Genomic DNA, 22,539 nt, shown 5'->3' with positions numbered 1-22,539 from the left:
TACAGCAATTTCAAAGTGTGTTTCAAAAATTGAAATCAATCATTTGTCATTTAGACGCCAAGATAAATCTGGACCAATGACAGTCCCAGCGGTTCAAATTTATATACATCTCACGAATAAACTGGAATCTGAAATGTTCGTTTTAAACCGCTTAGACAGCCTAGTATAGTGCGAAGGAAAGGCTGAATAGTCGACTACAGTCCAATGTGTGAAAATACAAATGAAGGTACTTCTAAAGCCCAGAGCTACTCCTATACAAAACAAAATAATCACTTTATTATGGTGATAACCATACCTCGACAGGAACAGAAATCGAAGAGTGAAGCATGTGAAGAAGAGACGGAAGATAGAAAGTACTCCTGACAATAGCAATGAGTTGAGAAACGATGAAGTGATGTATTTGATATTAAATAGATCACTAAGAGAAAGATATTAATGCCATGAAAGTGTTAAGAAAATGATTAGGCAATTAGTTTGAATAGTACAAAGTGGATTATCATAACAGGAGATTTAAATTGTAAATAATGTGGATGAAGCAGCGCACGGAAGTAAATTTCCTGATGAATAACCACTTCGCACACTATAATGAAGGGAACAGGAAGGGAATTCGCCAATATGGCAATATCCCCCCCCCCATATAATAAACACGTGGTCAACTGTATTAAATTTTCAACAAAAAGGATAAGATATAAAGCACAAGATATTCATCAGTCAATAATTACGCCTGCAGTTGATAGCACATAAGCAAGACATACGCTTCATCACTAAGAAATGTGTAACAATTTGTGTATAATACAGCAATCCCTCGATTAATGCGGCTAATGCATTCTTTGAAACAGGCGCATTAATCGAATATAATAACCTATGGGAAAAAGTATAATTCGTATCTCAAATTTCTTTTTTGACCCTTATTTTTTTATAAAAGAATTAGGGTATATCTCAGGGCCTAGTTAAAGGAAAACCATGAAGCTGATAGACAATAAAACATATTCAGAATATTAATTTATAATTCTACTTCTTAACAAAGAATTGAGCTAACGTAGATTGGCGGCATTCTGTTTCTTGCATACAACGGACGGTATGGCCCTATTGCTTCTACTCTTCTGCAAATTTTACTGCTTCTCTCTTCATCAGGGCCAGTCTCTAAGCCAGTGGTTCTTAACCTTTTCGAAGTCACGGAATACTTTTGAATTATAAGAAAAATTTGGGGAACACCAAAAGTTCGTTGGCTTTTGCAGATTTCAGCAATATCAGGTCTAATATGTGATATAGCTACCCTCATCTCTTTGTCTTTCACGCTTTTCAGTTTTTATATATTGATTAATATTGAGAAACCGAGCTCACACAAATATGATGTTGAAAACTAACAAAATTTTCTGTGCCCTTGTGGAGAGAGCTGGGTGTTCGACTTGGATAAAAATCCAAAATTCCTCAAGAGTTATTTCAGAGAATTTCATTTTTAGAGTACGATCCGTTAACTAATTTGTTGTTCTTCTTGTAACGAAAATTCACAAATCGATGTATGAACTGTGACAAATGGATTTCGTATCCAGTCATAATTGTATGTATTTAAGGAAGGAAAGTAACTTGAAATCTTTTATCTTTTCTTCCAGTATTGTTAAATGTTCTGTTATAACGGAAATAATTCCCTCAACTTTTTTTTTTATTATGGAGCGAAGGAAACATATCAAGTGCATTTTTTTTTCTGATATGCTTTCCAAAGAGATACTTTTTCTGAAAAGCTGACAATCTGTTAGTGGATGTCAAAATATTTTTATTTTTCCATTGGATACTTGTATTAACGCTATTCAAGTTCTCTGCAGCATAGAAATTGATTCACTATTTCTTTTTCATTAATGAAATGTACGAATCCTAGTATATGAGCTTTACCGCTAATATCAGTGGATTCGTCAATTTGTAAAGCAAAATGTTAGAAAGTTTATTGGTAACTGTTTTCTCAATATCATTTGACATATCTTTAATTTTATTATTGTATCGTCTGAATGAGGAATTTTCATAATTTCCTTTTTTGCTTCGTCGCCAAATATGTTTACTATTTCACAACATACTGGTTTGTTCTATTGGTTTAGAAGTCCACACGCACAGCAATCTTCAGTTGTTAGGATCAAGGTAGCCAGTTAGTCTCGGAAGGCATTCGCTTCCAAAAACGGCTGATTTCATTGACATTAAATATTTGTTAGTCACAATAGTTCCTCCCCCCCGCCTTCTTCCATAATTTTCTTCAAAATCGCTGTAACCAAAAACGGATCCTGCTAAAAACTGACTTTATTAATTCAAAAGCATTAAGTATTTTTGCAACCTCAATGGTGGGAAAAGAAGAAGAATTCCACACTAGTGCTGGGTGGTTTGAGCGTTGTTTCAAAAAGAGAAATAGCCTACATAATGTTTGAATCACTGGCTTATCTGCACTTGGAGCTTCGCCTGTGCTTCAAACATTATGTAGGCAATTTCTCTTTTTTGAAAAACTCAAACCACTCAGCACTTTGGAATTATTTCTTTTCCCATCACTGAGGTTGCAAAAATACTTAATGCTTTTGATTTAATAAAGTCAGTGTTTAGCGGGATCCGTTTTTGGTTACAATCTTCGATCCGCGTAGAAAGAAGTTTCTCTAATTCAATCATTATAATACTTTGATTTCGAGTGGTCTGCATGCATGATAAACTTGAAGCAGTCTTACCTTTTTGCTTATAATTGCTCTTATAGTTGATTCACTAATTTTTGTGTTCTTGTCCTATCTTTGCTCTGGACTCGCCTTGTTCATTTTTCTTCGAATGAGATTACTTTTCTAAGTGTGAGCAAACAAAGTTTGCACTTGAAAATATCTTCAGGACTGAGCTAAGGTGGTGCAACACCAAGGCAACTCGTGGCAAAGGTGAAGAAAGCTATCATCACTCCTATCTCAGTATCTCCCATAATGCAAAGCACATCTCCTTGTGGATATGTGTAATACTATGCATTAAGGCAAGGGCCACTACCCAGTCCGTTTCAACATTTATTGAGGTCTCGTCAGTGGGAGCCAGACCCAGTAGTGGAGACACCAAGGCACAAGCAATGAGAGGTCATCCCCACCTATAGGAGTTGCCAAAAGGTGTACAACCAACTGAAAACACTCTCAACATCTTCCTCTGAATCCGGAGTAATTTAATAATAAGGTTGATCACCTTTTGGCAACTCCTATAATCTGTTGATATTTTACTGTCATTTTTTAATATGACTTTCGCCCATGAAAGGTTTAAACCCATAGTACATTTTACCATGGGTAAGCTAAAGATTTTGGTTTTCTACTTTATATATATTTTTATTTATTTATTAAATAATCTGGAAACATCGACCTAGAGACCAAACATGGAGCAGTTAGAATCTACTGATAGATAACAGTACGGAGTTGAATTTAAGAAAATTTGATATTTTCCTTAAAAAAATCGGATCCAGTTACTCCATACTTCAAAACAAAAAAAAAAAAGTGTGTACACCGACACACATATGTGAATGTGTCCGCCGTGCTCTCCGATTCAAGCAGGCGGAACTCCACTCCAATGGATACAACTCCAGCAGTAACATAAGAAGCGAAGGCGGAGCAATTAAACCTCGAAACTCTGCAATGTTGGATCAAAAGTTGGTGCCTAATGTTTTGGAATTTATGAAATTCTCAGTTGTGATGAAGACCCAAAGAAAGCTGAAGTACTAAGTCATTAATTCAAATTAGAGAAGTCAATTAAAGCCATGTGGCAAGTCTTCAGTTACAGCAACATGATATGTCTATTGAGATCCAGAAAAAAAAAAACTAGTTGCGAGATGTAAATTTTTAGGTGGAGATGAATTTCCCTGCCCGGTGTGAGACAACCATTCCGTTCAATGGAGAACAGAAGTGACTTATAAAAGTCACTTCTGTTCTCCATATAAAAGACAGATAGTGAGCATATAAAACATAAGAGACGATTGATCCTTGATATATGACATATCGACTGTATGGGTACAGAAAAATTGCATTTGAAATAGAAATTTCATTGAAACATTAATTTGATTTGAGGTGAACGAGTCATCTAGTTCCTCTGTGTACAGCGAGTTATACATCTCTTAAAACTTAGCACCAGCCAGGTACACTTCGTTCTAACAGTAACTAGGGCGTATCTAATTTTGTATGAAGTATTATCGTTTTGAAGTTACTTTTGATGTACGCTATCTTTTACGTTATCCCAAAGGAGGAAATATTTTAAGGATGTAAGATCAAGACTACGAGAAAATTTGTCCTTTTCTACCCAATAACCTATCTCAGAAATGGGTGTCTAAAGAAGTTCATAATCTTTCTTCACAATTTCACCTGATTTCATTAAAATGATTATACCGCCTCTTGCAACATTATCAGATAAATTATACTTGAGCGACTTGCCTAAATTCTCAAAGCTTTACGAATCATCTGCTATTTTTTTTTTCAACAATCGCATTTTTAACACGCAGAAAATTCTGAGTAACTGAACATCTATCGTGGGTCTTATTTACTTAAAATATCGGCATTCTTTTGTAGAAACGCTTTATATATATATGCTAAGTTCTTCCCAAACTAGTAGCAGTTGTTTTAATCATGTAAACATATGCGGGTTATCTCGAGCCTTATGTAACTGTCATTTTCAAATTCAGGTCAATGAAACAGCCATCCCAGATTTCTTAAAAGTTATAATATGCAATGCATACACGTTATTATTGCTTTTGCACCAAGCTCTTTCACTGCTACAGTACCGACAGTTTAAAATTCTTAGGCGAAAGAGTTCACTAAATATAGTGAACTCAGTTACAGCACTTTTCTAACACTACTGAATAAAGAGGGAGCGGGAGAAAACCCAAGAGAATATCTCTTATAATACTTAGTATCAGAATGGACGCATGCATATTTTTACTCGGCGATTTGCATAGTTTCCCTCTCCCCTAGTGAGGCAGGCCTGGATCGATTATTCTACAGTACTTTATGAAGTTTGCAAAGAACTACATTCATCCAGCTATTATTTTTTTAGCATACCCATCCATAAATAGTTGCTTTTTAATGGTTAGATTATTAACCTGCACACTTAATGTCATGAATATGTGAAGAGTTCAATAATACAAGAACCTTAGTTCGGAGGTCCAATTGTTGGCTTTTATTACCAATCTCCAAACACGTGCAATTAGAACAGTGGTTCTTAACCTGGGGTGTGTGCACCCCTGGGGGTGCGAGAGAAGTTTCTAAATTTTGGCCCAGATTCGATGGACAACAGCTATTCAATAAAAGACGATCTTATTGAAATATACGAACAAATGCACGTATTCAAATGGAATTTGGAATATACGAGCCAATGCACGTATTCAAATGAAAACTGGACTTAGAACAATTCTGGTGTACACAGAACCTTATCCATAGCTGGCAAAAGCAGCATTGCAGACACTTTTACTATTTGCCACCACCTACCTGTGTGAAATGGGATTTTCATCACTTTTGCACATAAAAACAAAAGCTAGAAATCGCTTAAATGCAAGTGATGACTTACGCGTGGCTCTTTCAAAAAAGGAGCCTCGCTTCAAACGTATTATTATGAATAAACAACAACAACATAGCCATTAAAAATTGAGATATTGTTTTGTATGTACGTGTTTATTTTTCAATAAATAAATTATCTTGCAATAGATGTAATTTCCTAAATAAAGAAATAGAAACACATTTTTCACTGGGGTGCCGATCACTACAAAGGTTAAGACCCACTGAATTAGAAGGATAACGTGACAAGCATCCTCTGGCTAGAAAAGACCTTCGAGTTTCGTTGTGTTTAAGGTATCTCTAAAAGGGCTGTTCAACTGAACGCTAGTTAACTGGTCTCATTCAAAGTTCATTTTTTTGTTCTCCTCACAAACTGGAAAAGACGCAACAATTGATACACAAAAAATACATAATGGGATGGATGGAGTGATCTCTTGCGTTGAATCTTGGGATTTCTTCATGGTGGTGTTATGCAATAAGTAAAACTAGTGGTGATGTGAATTACTGCTAGACAATGAAAAATACCTACTACTTAGCGGGAGTACACAGTACTTGATATCCGATAAAATAACAGAATCATTAACACACGAATAAATCTGAGAATGGTAATGAAAGTCACAAATATGAGGAAGTACAATGGGATGCAATCTGATGTAAGGGAACTAACTACAGGTGGTCTAAGCAACTGGGATCTGGGTGTCTTGGGAAAAAAAAGCGGAACTTGACTTAGGTTAATAATCAGAAACCTGAAAATGGAAATACCCAGAACTACTTTGGATATGGAGATCCGAGAACCACACACACACGATTCAAACTCCCTTTCTATTTTATTCTATTCTTAAAATTCACGGGAAAAGTGCATTGCGAGTAACATACAAAATTTTAGGTAAATAGTTTTGCACCTAACCAACCACTAGCATGGTTTTGGACTGAGGATAATAACACACATAAACCAACAATGCATGCGCTATTAATATTCAGGCTTGAGCAAAACTTGCGACGCTGGGGACTAGTATTATGTCTGATAGTTCTGAGGCAATGAAGTTAAAATTCAAGTGACAAATAAACGGCTATGCCACCCATATCCAAAACCCTTGGTTTTGGATATGCAGTCAAAGAAAATCGGCAATAAAATACATAAAAAATAAAGATCATATTCTTTATTCATTAAAAGTTAGTTTAATGTTAAAATTTTAAAATGTAAAAATTTAACTATAACAACAGAAAAATAAATAAACGCATCAATGGAATATTTGAAAATGAATATTCTTCTCAGGGTCATATGCTTAGAGGAAAAATGCAACTAGCATTTTACCAAACGAGCAAAAATATCTAGTCACAGTACTGTCTTCAAAGACCAGATGAAAATATTTGGTCTGCCAAAGATGAAGATTACCTAAAAACTGCACATAAGATCAAATTAAATTCCATGATTAGTTCCACAATCACAATCATCATCACAAAAGAAAAACGTTATAAGCAGTGAAGAAAAATATGGTTGTCATTGCTCTCCACGTGGTTCTTCGTTACAATGAACCACATTCGTCAATACCAGACAATTGAGACAAACTGGCAAACGTTTATGACAATTCATGACTACAGACGTATGATACGGTCCAAGAAATTTAAATACGATATTGTGGTCTACAAAACCAATGTTTAATGATTAGACATACAAAATTATTTTGCTTCTTAAGATAAGAGCAATTAGTACAGATGCAACATTAGAGGACATAATATACGAGATACTACAGCAAGAAACAGGAGCCTCAGTCGATATAGACAAAGCCCTTTGGTCGGAAAGACCTGATTCGATTCCTGTCTATGACGTGGGAATCTTTATCTGGTCTCTTTCGACTAAAGGTGATTTAACCGGTCTCACACGGAGATGGAGGATTTTTTCTCCCGGTAACTCGGATTTTTCATCCCTCAAAAAAAACAGGCAAATCGGTCCCGTGAAAACATACGGCTGCAGTCATAAAATATACTACGGCAAGGAAGACAACGGGAAATCACTTTGCTTATAATCATGGTGGGAGTAGTTATATAGCTACTCCCACCAGCCGTATGACTGAGAGAATAGGATAGCAAGAAAACAGAAGTCAAGTACAAATACCGATAGACACTTAACTCTTCAAATATGCAAGAAGACTTAACGGAATGTTCATGTATATCACTGATGTAATACACTGAGGAGTAGAGCGTCCAAAATCGTAAGTTTAAAGAGTCACGTGTATTTTAATGTCATCATATGTTGAAGAGACACTGTGAATCTGTCAGAGAAATTGCGATTCAATTTTATTAAATCAATATATAAAGAAAATAAGTTTTTATGGAACAACTCTTACTTGTTGCTAAAACATTTATGCATCCACCCTGTGGAGAAACTGTATACATTCGATACGATAAAAACCCGTTTTGACAACACTAAAATAACAATACAGAACTCTCGCATCCCAGCAGAAGCAGTATGTATTGATATTGTTAAAAACAGCTCAATCTGTATCTTTCAAGTAGAAGAAGAAAAAAAAATAAGGAAAGGCTAAAACTGGCTACGTAATGCAGTCGGAAAAACGATACGATATTTGCCTTTTGTTTGCAAAAAAAAAAAAAAAAAAAGTGGACTCGTGGCAGCTTTTTCTTTCTAGATACTCAGGTTTTTCGTTTCAAATAAATTGATTAGAGGGGATACATCTAGTTAACAGATATGCATAAATACGAAGAAAGATCCTCCTATTTCTACTTGTATAGGACATCATACTGAACAGAAGTTCTGTACCTTGGCAGAAGATGGGACGGAGCAAACGTCACGTCACAAAAACAAGTTTGGGTTGTCATTATAATCAATTATAATTACAGAACTTCCCATTATTTGATATCCCAGAACTTCCCATTATAATCAACCTCCAAAATCTTATTTTGGAGGTTGAATTATAATGAGAAGTTCTGGGATATCAAATACAGAATTTTGCTCTTCAACCAGTAATTTACATCATTTAGGTGGGTTTTATCGCCTGGAGTGAGTGAGATTAGAAGGAATCTGCAGTAGTGCTCCCTGGATTATCTGTTAGCTCTCAGTGGTACCACATGCATACCCTAGTTTTACAACCTTTCCTTTGAGCTATTGAAATTTGGGTGACAAACCGACTGTGACGTGCATAACTCATTTCTTGATTAAAGATAAAACTTCTTTTTGTGATGGGACAGACGATTTGGCGCAAGGTGAAGTAAATGAATAAATATCTTTGAAGATTGTGGAAAAGATGGGGACCAAAGTTGACTTAGATGCATTAGGATATTAGTTCCTCACGGTACTTTATTTTTCGAAACGCCCCCGTATTTAAAGACCGAATAAGCAACTTCGGCCTGACATTCTCAGTGACTACAACCTGCGGCATGTGCTGTCATTACCTGTCATCAGCAGTTATAATAACTTATTAAGAACCAGTAATATCTATTATATTCTTAAACAAAGTTTCGTTTTGAGATTTTATGATAAAACGATTTCCCAATCTCATTTCACTCAGCTAATCAGTGAATGTTTCTCACTGAACTCTGAACGTGAGGAATGTGCCAATAGATAGGGAAAAAGTTTTGAACGAGAAATGACATAAATTTGGTGATTTCCGACCAAACATAGTGCCTACCCTCATCAACAAAACAAGAAATTTGTTTCAGACTGACCTTGGTTTGGAACTGAATTCAGATATCATTATCCATTAATGTTTGTCAATATTCACTAATTAATTACAAAAATGAATATCGAATAAAAATAAAACGGGTTTCACGTTTAATTTGTGAAATATGAGTGCAGTGTAACAATCCACCAAGCGTTTATCGCATGTATTATTTCCCTCTTACAATAAGTGTTTCATCACAGTGGTTTGGTTCAGGGATGAAATTTCGTGAAGCAGCTTGGTTGGTCTCAGAACCCAACAGCTTTCTTAATCAAAGCATAGTTTCAGGAAGACAGAGAAGCATAAGTTACATTGTTAGAGCAAACAAGTTTCTGACAGAGAAAAGCAGACATCTTTCAGTGCTATTTCTGCAGCACCGGATGTATTTATAGAACGATTAAGTGGACTCCGAGTCGCAGTGATGCTAAAGGAACACGGTTAGAGATCACAGGGAAACCTGTCACTGTGAGCTTATTTCTTGCTTCTGTTAGAGGAGATCATTAGTCTACTTTAAACTACAGTTTACTCTATTTTTAGGTTGACATTAAAAGAATTTTTCGAAACCATCTTCCTTGAAGATGGCTTGCAGCAGGCGACGTGCTAATACAGATATGTTGAAAGAAGGTGAGTTTTTTTTTTTTTTTTTTTTTGCATAAGTCGTTTTGAGGAATGGATATCACATTGATTCACAGGTATTTTTCAGTGGATGTTCAGAAAAGAATAAAAATAGTAGTATAGACGGCACTAAATTAAAAATAGCTAGTAAATGTTAGAGCTCTCCTGATATTCTAGTGCACAAGTAAACAAAATTATTGTATACAGTGGAATTCATCTGTCAGAAATGCCGAACAGTACAAATCTGAAACAGTTGAAATACTACTCTCAGTACTCTGGCCCTAGGTGATGCAATGGGTTAAGACACTAATTCGCCACGCAGACACCATAATTCAAAACCCACTAGATTAGATGTTTGTATAAGACTCGTTCTGGACTCGCTAATAGCTTTGGTAATTTAAGCGAATTATCTTACAGATAAAACTAGGAGGTGGATTATTTTAATCGACAGTAATAGACATCACTATTTTGCTTACTGGAAGCTTGAGGTGTCAAAAACTAAGTGTTTAAAATACACTGTTTATACTCCAAGTGTACTATTATTTCTGCACTTTCAGGGGAGAGACTTATGCAAAATGAACAAAAGAATAATGGCACCATTAATATAAAATGATAAGTGTAGGGGAAAATGCTTCGGATTTCGTACAAAACTACGGTATAAAATTTGATTCCATATTATGAAGTAAAGCATAGGAAGGCTATTTAAAACTCACAGAATTAATAATCAGTTAACTTTCTATTAATCGGTTTCTCTCTTCGTGAGTAGCAATTCGTCATTTTTTTTTACTTATTACTGTATTTAATTTCACATTTTAAAACTCCCTGCTTTGAATCTGTGTATTACATTTCGAAACCAACCCCACTTAACAGTAAAGCTTCACTGAACTTGTCCGGTAAGGATGTATACCGTTATGTTCATGGCATAATTCGAACGGACAGCTTTTTAACTTTCGAGTGGTTGGCCACTGCTGCTGATAAGGATGAAGATAGTAGGAAGAGCATGTCTGCAAGAAAAGAAAACTTGCTTTAAAGCGGAAAGCGAATCTTAGAACAGTTTTAAAAGTAGAAGAGCATTTTTTGTAATGCAACTTTAAATCGCGGCGTTTGAAATTAATAACTAGTCCAAACCGATGAACAACAGAAAGGTTCTTGTAATTTAAGCGAGTTGTTTAATCAATACTGTAAGGCTAATGGGAGTATAAAAACTTAAATTAAACAAAAAAAAGTTCCAGAACAGTATGCATAAGCGTTGTATGGTATGGCAGACAGGATAATACGATTGCTCCTATCGATGAAATAGCATCACAATATATATATATATATATATATATATATATATATATATATATATATACACACACACACAGCTAACGATAAGCAGTTTGATTTTGGTTGGCATTTCCACACCTAATCGAGTTCAGTCAGCTACAGTTTTTACCAAGTGAGGCTCAGAAGACTTAACTTATCTGAAACCAAAATAATTGTAAAGCGTTTGGAAACACACAACACTATCTGCAAGAAGGGTGAGGAAGAAAGTAATTTGTTAAATCAAGTTCAAACTTCTAGACGACCTAATAAAAGGAAACGCAACAAAATGACATTCAAATAAAAATTTGAATGTGAGCAGGGAATTCTACAATTATTTGCTTTACATAAGCGAAGTGTACAATTGAATGATGTTTACTAGAATCGATGTCCTAATCAGCCCAGTCTAACAAGACCAATTCTACTGAACTACTCAGGATAATATTAAACAGTTCAGAAATATTTCCGAGTTTTAAATTTTTAAAACAGCATTGCAGGGAGTTAAGGAAAACACAGTGAATATATGAAAAAAAAATCTGTCTTCATTTCGCATGGAGTGCCGATTAACATCTTGTTGAAAGGCCGCTCAAGTACTTTTTCACTTATAAACTCAAGAAGTTCTGCTTTAAAAAGTTTTCAGAATGCTAAAGCAGAAATATTTCTTCCACAAAATAGTTTTTCAGGTGTAGAATCATTTCACAGAAAAATTTAGATAAAAAGGCATTTTTTCCACTATAACTTCTCTGAAATTCAATACTAATCTCTACCCCAAGTTGCAGTTTCAAACGTTTGCCTAAATAGTTAATGTAGAGCATGTGTAGAGGATAACTTCTACTGCAGGGAGGATAAAAACTCGCCTACACTCATACCTAGAATTAGATTCACATAACCATTAAGAACACAACTGATTAGAATTTTCGTTTACAAAATTAATCGAATGTTTAATGACGGTGTATGCGAATGAAACAACACTATTTGCTTTGTTTATAGATATAATGCAGATTTTTATTTCCCCGCATACCAGCTTCATTGAACAATGACAAGCTTTAATTTAATGTGCACATTTTTGGCAGTAGCGATTCCTTATAAAATTAATAATGAATTCACAGGGACTAACGTAGGTAGCCTACTGTTACCTACTCTTACTGTTTCATCTTTCTCTTCAAAAAAAAGTATTCACGGATTACACAGATTTCCTACGTTTCACTGCAATGGCTGACTTAACTCAGAGATGCCTTTCTCACAGGTGTATTAGGTATTTATTCAATTTCGTCAAAAACATCTCTTATTACTCGAGGTCTATCTACATAGTGTTCAGCAGAATGAAACATAAGGCCGCAGCTTCATGTTCACTGATTGATTTGCTCACCTTACTGGACCGCAGTATTGAAACTTATGTGTTCACGTGTGGGAAGGAGGGGAGTTGGTTATAATGATAATATCATTTATGCTCAGAACGGACCACAATCCTGAATTTATATGAATCCAGTAGTGAAAATTCGAAATTTCAGCACAGTTCTAAGAGGTTTACAGTGGATTCCTGATTGCTGTAGATGCACACTCTGTGATTTTTGGAGGATTCTTTGAGCTAATTGGTACGTTTAACCCCTCCCTCATTCCGCAAATTGTGGAGTTTCGCAGTATATGGTGATTTACGTTGTAAAGTCTAACAAGTTTTCTTGAGTACCAGGAAAATAACTTTATACTTATGCTGTTCGAAAGAGATAACCGCTTCTCAGTTATTGTGAGATAACTACAGCTAAGAGGAAGACTATTAAACAAATTTTCATTGAATATTTCACAGAAGTTAGCAGATAAACTTAACGACTTTGACCTCTTCTGATACTCTGAATATTGCTTTACTTCAAATAAATAAATAAAATAACATTTTATTTATTAACGAAAAAGAGTTGAATAATGTTGAAAATGGTTCGAGTAAAATAAAACTAACAGCGTGCCATTTCAGAATTCCATTGTACGACTATACATATGTTAATACCGAAGTTGTCTGCATGGCAAACAACGTTAAGAGTTACTAACTACTGCAAGTTATTATAGCAGAATTTCCAAGATCCACATAACTAGAATACAAATACCTGTATAATTTTTAAATAAAAAATGGATAGGAGTACCTACAAGTGGAATACAAGAAATCTATTCAGCATGTTTTTAAATATTATATTTAAAAACATGTGGAAAGTTTCCTATAACGAGAGACTGAGGATTTGTGGACTGAAAAAGTTGGGGGTGATAGACGAAGAAAAGGGAATATGATAGAAACCTTTAAGTTACTAAATAGGTAACTATTTATCATCAATGGAAATTGAATAAGAGTGTGGTTAGCAACGGTGTGAGAACTAGATTTTTCGCACAGACTGGTGAATGATTGGAATGGGTTATAATCGCCAATTGCAAGTGCTGCTGCACATTTGCAATCCTCGGATTGCAAAAATTTGTCCTTTCCTTGTTGCACAAACTAGTCCTCAGCTGCAGATATGATTTCATCATCTGTGGTCAATTGTTCCTTTGAAGTGTTTCTTTAAATCTGCAATAGGAAATAGTCAGATGGGGCCAGGTCTGGTGAATAGGATGGGTGAGGCAGACACTGAAAGCAACCAGAAAAATTATTTTCTGGCAGTGTCATAAAAAAGTAATAACTGCTACCTTCGTTCAATGTCACTTGGTGAATATTTTACTTCGTTGGTATTGCACTGAGCGTTCATCGTGAATGAATGTATTACCGATAAGGTAAGAGTGTCATGTGATATTATGTATTCTGGGAAAAAAATAAGATGTGGAACGCCCAATATCCCAAAAGTTGTTGGGAAAAAACAGGAATAAGAACGAAATTAATTTAACGTGATGAAATAAAAACAGGTATAACAGCTGCCTTAATAAAGTACAACCTATACTTCCTTTGATTACATGGTGATGATGTAATCTTTAAGGCAAGCATAACAAAATATCGCCACTTAGAGCTTCCTTTCCTCCCTAAACCTTGGATTCAGTGCCTGGAGTGAGTCTATCTCTCTCTCTCTCTCTCTGTCCCCCCCCCTCAATTTGCTTAAAAATAGACTTACCTGTTAATTCGTAACAACCTTTTTACAAACAACATTCCTTAACAGACTCCCAAACTATTTTACAGTGGGTCGTCCTATCATTTTAACAGACCTCATTTTCACGATGAGCGAAAATAATAGATGTATTTTGTATAAAGCGTGGTATTAATACACACAAAATTCATCGGCGATTGCGATATGGTACTTAAAATATACTTTATCAGGAGGGGTTGTTTTTTTTTTTTTTTGTAACAATTCGCGGATATCACTTTTTTTTTTCTTTTTTTAAATGGCAATTCCAAATACGAAAGGCTATCATCGGGCATATGATACTTTTCAAGTACACTGGATGACTGAGTCTTGAGAAGAATTTTTAAACGTCAGACTCGAATATATCGAGATGTGATGCTGATCGGGATCAGTTTGGTAGGATTCTAATTTAAGATAATTATGCATCCAGAATATATGCTATTAAACAATATAAAATTACTTTATTTTTAATAAAAGTATAATTAAGAAATATTAACTAATTGTAAAGAATTTTTTTCTTGCTTTTTTTTGTTAAGCAAAATCTTCCAAAATTTTAACAAATTTCTTGTTCATCAACTAGCGCGGAACCAGACTGCGTTCAATCTGTTTATAAGGTTAGTCCTGAGTTTGGTATTTGCTATTTTGGATTATGGCCAAAGTAATAAAAACCAGTTTATGTCTGTTAAATGTGTGTTCTTCTTGTCGGTATACCTGTTTTGGGAGAAGAAAAACTCGGCCATCTCTGTATGAAACCGTCTAACTCCCCTTCATCTGAAAAGTCGTTAAAAAGTTCATCCTGCATAGGGGTTAAGCCCATGTCATTTCAAACAAAGGACATCGTGTGTACCGACAGAGCTATAGAGACTCTCTTGAGTTTGGTGTTAGAATTCAAGTCAATGGATGGTAGTGCTAGTCATCTATAGAATGTCATCTAACACGTTTAGCAGTCACTAAGGAAAGGGTTATAGATGCCAAATGGACGAATAATTTCAGTAAAAATACTTGCAGAACAATCACCGGAAAAATCGACTTGGCAATGAAGTGAATGATGGACTAATATCAACATATGCATTTTCTTCTAAACGGAATCAAGCACTTTGCAGATGATCGGTCGCATAACACAGCCACATCGCGATAAACAGTGAATCATTTGGGCGGATACGAACAGTGACTAATCGGTGGTCTAGAAAACGTTCACAAAACTAGGACAATGCTAGTAGATGAAAACTGAGGGCGAATGAATTTGTAATATCATCACCTATTTCGTAACGACAGCGAAGCGAAAGCAATGCAACATGAAACTGAAAATTAAAAATGGGAAGACAATAATGAGGGAGAGGAATTAATTTAAAAAAAATTCTTAAGCCTGAAAATCACAACTCTCATGTTTAAGTGCATTCCTCGATATATTTGGAAATCTAACCAGTTCATCATTAACCTGCTTTAGTTGATCATGCATGACGATGTTAATCAGGTATTTATGACCATACTTAGCTTCGGTTCATTAAGTTTTTCATCGTTTTTAGCAGTCCAATAAACATAAATAGCACCTTTAAATAAATCTACTGCAGAGCATCTAGAGATATGAACAGTGGTTTTCAGACCGCCTTGAAATGGAATTAAAATAACTAGATATTAATTTTTTTAAAAAATCACCAAGATTTGATAAGTGCTTGTAAACTGGACGAAAGGTACAGTGGGTAATCATATTATTAGAGCCGCCTCTATAAATGATAGTAACAATTTTACACTTCAACCAGTAATAATAAACGAAAACCTAGTTACATTTTTATATTTTTTATTAAATAATTATATTTACTGATTTTAAATATACAGTTGACAATACTGTACTGTTGGTTTCATAACCTGTCATATGGACGTCATTTTGTGTTTAGATTCTCAGCCACCTTGTTCAGTTGCGTTTGTTCATAAGTTACTGAGGTTATTCAAGCGTTTTAATCACTTTTGAAGTGTTCTTATAATATTTTGACGGCAAGTAGTTTATTTCAAGATTTGCATATGGTTTATAAGTGTTGTATTGCGTTATTTTATGATTTTTTTTTTATTCTTTTCTTGACAGTGTATTTTTACCATGAGCAAGGCCAAAGATCTTTCTCCAATGAAAATTTCAGAAATAAAAACGCTCTTAATGAATACTGAACATTCTCAAAGGAAGATGCATCAATTGTTAATGTTTCACGAGCATCAGTGGGTCGAATAGAAACAAAATGATGCAAATATTGAATTGGCACCGAAGCATTTGAAGAAATGTCACCGAAAAAAAATTACCATCCCACGGGACGAAAGAAAATTTAGAGAAATTTGCTTGGTAAACAGGAAGATACCTCGGAGGGTTCTTACAAAAATGATGCAGGATGCTGGCATTTAGATATCTTCAATGACAGCTCGTTGACGCACCAAGGACGTGGGCTTTCATGTCACCGACCGGCAAAAAAGCCACTGCTCACAACGGAAATGACGAAAAAACAGCTACAATGGGCTAAACAACCAAAACTGGGCAATCGAAGACTGCAAGAAGGTAATTTGGCAATTCCTGAAGTGAAACTTGCATATCTGCTTTTATAATTTAAAAGTAATGTTTCTGTAATTTAATTTGACAAAAAACAATTTTTAAAAATTCGTTTCAGGTTTGCTTCTCCGATGAATTTTCACTTCAGATTTTATCTGACAAATCTGAATTCGTGAGAAGACGAGCAGGGGAGAAATTTAAAGAATACTGCATTGTGAAACTAGTAAAGCATCCTTTCAGCATCGCGGTCTGGTCAGTCATCAACAGCCAAGGCATTGGTCGCCTGTACATTGTAGAGGGAACAATGAAACAGGATCAATACATCAAGGTACTGGAGACCAAGATGCTACTCCAGGTACAGGAGTGGTTCCCGAATAATGATTTCACATTCAAGCATGATTCTGCTCCTTGCCATAAGGCAAAAAAAAGGTAATAAAATTCCTGAATGAATTTCCAGGCCAGTCAAGGTTCTTGACTGGCCTGGAAATTCACCGAATCTCAACCCCATCGAGAACTTTTGGGAAATGATGAAGCGGGAAATTTCCAATCACTGTCTAAATGTCGGTGACAAAAGAAAATCCCACCCATGAAAGGTTGTAAATGTAAAGGATATTAATATCCTGGGATAAGAAATAATCCAGAAGATCTGCTCAAGAGACCAGACATAGAATTTTACGCCACTTCACTTCTCCAGTAAGCAGAATGTTCCACACCAGGCGACGAAAACCATCTAATAACTTAAGATACGAAAACATTTACATTGGAATTTGAACGCATAGTCTGAGTTGAAAACAGAGATAATCTACTGGACTAATCAGACCGGAGAACAGCTACTACAATCTATAACCAATACTATGCTAATCCTTAGTCCAGATTTTTATGTAACACGATTAAACGCACAACAAAAGAGACTGTCGACAGCATATCTGTAATCAGTCGGGGAAGACGAGGATTAAGCAGTAAAGAGAAGTGAGGAATATCAAATACAGTCAATGATTTTATGACTAGCATCAAAACAGGCTAGTTTCATCTATTTAGTGGTATCGAATTTTATAATGGAACTCCCACCCCTGCGCCAAAACATAACTCAGCTTGGCTAAGTAATATTCAATGATTAAAAAAAAACATTCATTAAAAATATTTTTCAGAATAAGCAGCCAAAATAATGGTAAAAAATACCTCGCAAATTTCAGAGTTTATAAGGACTTTCATCTCTCAACACACACCCTAGTTTATCGTACTAGCATTCCATTTTCTCTAGTACCGTTGTCCCGTATTACCATGTCCTGGCGGAAGTAATCGACATGCTTGTCACTCACTAACCCAAGATTTCAGGAAATAAGTTAAAAAAAAAATAATAATAAATTTAGTGAATCTTTTGTGATATCTTGACTCCTATCTTGATTATATTAAAACTCGAAGCGTCACTAGTTCTTTATAATGTTCAGCTGCCTACAATTAAAAAAAAATTAAATCTCAGGTATGATAGCTCTACTTGATTAGATTCCTTTTGAATTTTTCATGTTTTAATACTTCATCAATAGTCCAAATTTTCATTAACTAAAACTATGGCTTCCGAAAATTTGGAAAATTTACTGGCAGGTATTAGAGTACAGGTCCACGTCTGTCCAATACTTGGAAAAATTTTATGAGACCAGTTAAATATGAAATGGTGGCAAAAAAAAATTCCTTGCAATAAACCCCGTGTTTATTTTCTCCTCCTGGTGCGATTTTTTTTTTTCAACGTGACAACGTTCCATATTCGCCCTGCTGCTCTATTAGCACGAAAAGGCAAGACGTTCTTAATTCTCCTTGCATACCCAGCAGTAATACAATTACTTTAAAATCGTGCACATCAAACGACCATCCTGAACAATGTTTACCTTATTATAATCTTCTCTCAGCTTGAAAATGTTTTCATTTCTCCTTCACACTACTCTTGCGTGTGAGCGAAGTATGGAAGGAAGGCTTCCCCTTAATATTATGCAACAAAACTACTCTTAAGCTTGTTTCGGAAGAAACCATAATAAGTGCCAACCTTGCATCTCACGAACTTCATTTCTCTAAAAAGTCAAATATCATTACAATAAGAATTTCTTGTTTCAGAAGATGAAGCCAATATTTTGGTTCTTTTTCTAAAAACAGGAATATTAGTCTCTGGAGTAATAAAATCAACTGTTAAAGAGAAATTCTTCAAATAAAAAAACTGCTATTTAAATAAATTCCCTTTAAAAAGATGCTTACTGACTTGTGTACAATCAAGAGAGGTTTGTCGACGGATTTTTAAATGCTTTCATCTAACGACGATAATTTATTATTCACAACAGAAGCAGAACTTTATCATCTGTCAATGTTGTAATATTTTGCACTGATGGTGGAACAGGTGCTGAAAGGTTTTAAATCCTTCTTCTAGCACCATACGAAAGGAGAGAGTTTTCTTAAAGAATAAGATACACTGATCTTATGACATATAAGTTCGGGAATGATATAATTTTCATAGATAAACCAAATATTTTAGTCAATGAGATATAAAAGTCCGATACAGGATTTTTTTCCCTCCTATCAAAAGCATCCAAAGTCAATCGAACTTTTTCCTAACTTTTTTCAAAATAACTTTACATGAAATGCAGCAACAATGAGGAGTTACTTTTTGTGTTCCCTAATTTAACACACAAAACAAAAGCAATCCGTGCTTCTTTTGAAGCATCTAACTTTAGAATTTGGCATAATAACTTAGAGAAATGAATGATTGAAAGACATCTGAGCGCAAGTGAGAACAGACTGTGTTACAGTATTCTGATATGAGACAAGTCCAAAAGATGTCCCCTCCCTCTTCATTTTTCAAACCACTGGTACATGCTTCGAGCTTCAAAACAGCAAGAAAAGAACAATTAAGTGGCATTAACTTAAATATTTAGTATTCTTACTAACTTATTCCAAAACCTATGGAAACTTTCCACATGTGAAAATATCCATATGTGATCGGATTTTTTAGATTCCTGTTTTAGATGCAGCGTCTCGAAATACAGATCACAAACTAATTTCAGTTAAAAAAATTGCTTCATACATTTAACATGTTAACCAGTGTATCACTAAAAAGCTTCATATGTTACATAATGTTTAGGAAAGTTGTGTATTATAAATGGTCAAAGTTTTACATAATGTAACCCCAGTTACAAATCAACTGAGATTTGCAAATTGCATCTTTACTTTATTAATATAGATTTTATAGTACTAAAAGACAGTGTGACACCACTGGCTTTATTTTTCTTTGTATATATACTCATGTTCACAGAAACGCATCACCTTACATAAGTAGAGTTTTTAGTAGTTAAATGGTCATTTTCATTGGATATTTCGTTGTTGCATAGTCTGTCATTCCCACGGGTTTCTGTATAATGCTATGGCTAGTTTATGTTACTAAAAAAAAAAAAGGGAGATTGGCTCGGTTAAATTGGTGCAAAGAGCATGCCAAATGGACCCTTGATCAATGGAAAATAATACTTTTTTTCTGACGAGAAAAAAAAAATTTCACTGGTATCAACAGTAAAATTCTCAGCCATTCAGATGATCGGGGCTGCATGTCGCATCATGATGGCGGTCGATTGCATTTCACAAAAGATTCAGTGAATGCACAAGTGTACCAGAAAATTTTAGAATTGCTGCCTGCTATCAGAGACCATTACCGTAACGATGAATTGCATCTTTCAAGATGAGTCTGTCCCTTTTCATAGCACAAAAAGTGTAAATAATACTATTATAACTCTAAAATGTACCACACGTATTGAGTTTTTGTACTTAAAGCTTTAGTTTTTGTTGCAGGTTAATGAGTGGCTCAATGAACACTCGATTCAGCGACTACTGTAGCCAGGAAACAGTCCAAATCTCAATCCTGTTGAAAATTTGTGATACCAAATGGAGACGACTGAAAGACGCAAGAAGCCGAAAACTTTTCGGGAGTCCAAGTCATTATAAGGATATGAAACCATGAATTAACAGTTGCCTCCATCAGGAAATCGAAAAAAGTGAATTTTTAGCTTTGGAATGTTACTAAACTGTGGAGTTAAACTAAATTTTGATAAATAAAAATAAAAATGTTATATTACTTTTTTATTATTTGTGACAATCATTGTGTTATTATCCCTTTTCAAATAGGCATTCAAATTTAATTAGCAAGAAAACATGCATACAGTAGATGATGCGGTTTCTATGAACATGTGTATTATTACATGACACCTTAATGGAATCTTAGGAGAACTATCGCGAGATGGTTCTATCACCCTACACAACGCAATCCACCCTCCACTACATCTTATATAATAAAATTTTTATGTTAACTGCTTGTATTCTATGATCTACTTGCGTGTAGGGAAAATCCGAGGAAGATTTTCGCCCACATGCCTGTAAAACCTGGCAACAGGTTTTACCTGGTAAAACTTGTTGCCTCCATATGAGACCGGCTAACTCACCTGCAACTGAAAAAGCCAAAATAAAGATCTTCTGCATTGACGAGAACAAAATCCAGCTGTTTTACAATCGAAGAGTATATTTCCTATCGTTCTTTCAACTACATTAAGGAGACGCCAAAAATTTATATGTTAAAAGATTTATCTAAGAAGGGAGATTACCTCAGAAGAGATCCCCAAATCATCCAATCTTTGATCAGCTGACTTTTCTTAATAATCAAAAAAGCCTCATGGAATTCCGTCGTTTCATTTCATGGCAAATTATTGTTATTATTATTGTTTTAATATTGAATATATGTTTTTTCTTTAGTAATTCATACATATTAATATGTTTCTTTAAAAATATAGTTTCTTCTATTCGTTCTTTTTTAATTATCAACGTTTAGTTTACATAATAATACTGATATATCTATTATTTTGATGAATGAATTTATTACAACGATGAAACTAACGTCATTAACTGTAATTAAATGCAAGTTTTCACCGATCTAATATAAAAAGGAGGAAAGGAATGAAGTACTCTTCATTCCTCTTCCTCATTCGAGAAACCCTGTAGTACTCTAATGTTAGACGCCTCAAGATCTTCCACAATCAGTGACTTAAACACCGACTTCCTCAAATGGGGTTGAAGACAACTTAGTAAATTTCAATGACATAAAAACTCAAGCCTTACTACCTACCTACCTTGTATTACCTGCAAGAAAAATCCTACCTCATCCCCTCTTACTTTTGACAATGTTCCAGTTTCCTTTCAAGATCAGCTTTCTCTTCTTCGGTTGACTGTCACAACTAGTTTATCCCAGCAGAAACATATTACATACATAGCCTTTATCTCGGCTGAGAACATCTCGGCGTTTTTTGTGTTCTAAACATTACTTCTCTTCCTCTCAACTCCAAATACTTTATAAGTCTCAAATCCGACAAATTTATCCTTCGGTCAATTTGTTTTATTTGCAACAACTAATTTAACAATACATTCGCCTTCCTGATGACACCGTTTTCATTTTTAACGAAGTTAACATCGATGCATCTGACGACTGTATCAATCGTAACATGACAAAATTAAACAAATGACTCAAATAAATTTAGACAAACGCCTGAAAATAAATTTAAACAAAACAATGTATTTCAACATAACCAGTAAGTTATACTGTCATTAAATCAATAAGGCTGCAATGAGAATCAAATATATTGCTGCGGATTATTAAATAAAAAATGGATAAAATACCTAGGTCTACATATCGACAGCAATGCTCGAAATTCGTATACGTCTAGCCGATAAATTCCTCTCTTGAATACGGCGTCATTTGCTGGGGTTTATTACAACCA

At 34.8% G+C, this 22,539-nt stretch overlaps 1 long non-coding RNA gene across 1 annotated transcript; it reads left to right on the top strand.

Annotated features, from left to right (window-relative positions):
- The first annotated feature begins 9,663 nt into the window (after window positions 1–9,663).
- On the top strand, window positions 9,664–20,855 carry LOC150101209 (uncharacterized). The gene is made up of 2 exons (XR_016549115.1): window positions 9,664–9,829; window positions 20,567–20,855. It is a non-coding gene; the product is annotated as an uncharacterized LOC150101209 (long non-coding RNA).
- The last annotated feature ends 1,684 nt before the right edge of the window (window positions 20,856–22,539 follow it).

Source organism: Typopeltis vanoorti, chromosome 12 (assembly GCF_054136105.1).
Source record: "Typopeltis vanoorti isolate ZY-2024b chromosome 12, IOZ_Tvanoo_1.0, whole genome shotgun sequence".
Classification (NCBI taxonomy): domain Eukaryota; kingdom Metazoa; phylum Arthropoda; class Arachnida; order Uropygi; family Thelyphonidae; genus Typopeltis; species Typopeltis vanoorti.
This window is presented reverse-complemented; position numbering and strand designations above follow the sequence as displayed.